This window comes from Penaeus chinensis, chromosome 11, assembly GCF_019202785.1.
Source record: "Penaeus chinensis breed Huanghai No. 1 chromosome 11, ASM1920278v2, whole genome shotgun sequence".
In the NCBI taxonomy this organism is placed as follows: domain Eukaryota; kingdom Metazoa; phylum Arthropoda; class Malacostraca; order Decapoda; family Penaeidae; genus Penaeus; species Penaeus chinensis.
Window position 1 is genome coordinate 3,911,428 of NC_061829.1, and position 1,288 is coordinate 3,912,715.

Sequence of the window (1,288 nt, forward strand, 5' to 3'; positions counted from 1 at the left end):
TGTGTATGTGTGTGTGTGTGTGTGTGTGTGTGTGTGTGTGTGTGTGTGTGTGTGTGTGTGTGTGTGTGTACAAATATACGTACATACGGTCCTATAGTAAGCCAGACAAAAGCAGGGATACAGAAAGAGAACAGTCACTGAGACGACTAGCGACACAGATCGAAGCCGCAGCACTATTGTCAGTCGCGGCCAGTGTTGGTTCTGCTCACAGCGAAGGAGGAACTTCGCGTGAGGGGAAGTGTCTCCTATGGACCTTTATTCGTTGTAAGTACGCGGGAAGAAGGTTGGAGGAACATTAATGTTTATTTAGGAGTGTGTTTTTTATTTTTGTTGAGAAATTTTTCTATTTCTTATGATCCTTTTTTTCTCTTAACCCATTGCCGACGGGCCCACTGTGAGTTTACTTGTTTAATTGTGTTTGCACATAGATGGCTACACTTGTACTAAGTCACCAATGAGCCACTTACGAGTACTGCCTGTCTCGCCCGTTCATCCTTTTCAATTATTTACGAAAATATTTTCCGTTATCTTATTTCGCTGTTACTAATGTTTATGGCATTATAGTAATTATAATATTTATAATAAAAATAATACCATCGATATTCATAGCACTAGTAAAAAATACGTTTTTCCCGCCAATTCAAGGAAAGGTGCAATCAGATAAGGTCACAAGATATACTAATTGACTCCTTTGAGGCTAAGCAGTAGCAGGGCCATCTCACAAAAATATAATAAAGCACAGCATTTTCCCCTTTTTTTTTGTTCATTTTCCCCGACGGCAATGGGTTAATGCAATATATGAAGAAATATATACAACTATATCTTATTTGTCCCAGGTTCTGATGAATAATGTTTTTGGCTAAGAAATAATATAGACAAGGCACATTGCTCACACATACGTAGACGCATACACACACACATGCATACACACGCGCACGCGTGTGTATGCATGTGTGTGTGTAAACATAGATAAGAGATGGTTCCTCAGTGAATATATGTTTACATATAAATGAATATACACACACACACATATATATGTATATATATATATATATATATATATATGAAAGGAAAACAGTCACAGTAAGAAATGGATATGTATCGTAAACGTTTCGAGCTCTTCACGAGTTCCTCTTCAGACGAATAATAAACCGAAGGGATCCATATCAGTTTATTATTCGTCTGAAGAGGAAGTCGTGAAGAGTTCGAAACGTTACGGTTCATATCCATTTCTTACTGTGACTGTTTTCCTTTCATCTTTATGTACACGTCACTGTGTTTGTGTCAT

General features: G+C 37.7%; 1 protein-coding gene across 1 annotated transcript in view; it reads left to right on the top strand.

Annotated features, from left to right (window-relative positions):
* The first annotated feature begins 218 nt into the window (after positions 1-218).
* LOC125030670 (solute carrier family 23 member 1-like) overlaps positions 219-1,288 on the top strand; it is a 15,117-nt gene continuing 14,047 nt past the window's right edge. Inside the window, exon 1 of the mRNA XM_047620863.1 lies at positions 219-264. The gene's annotated coding sequence lies outside the window, so the exon portion shown is untranslated. The remainder of the gene's footprint in view (positions 265-1,288) is intronic.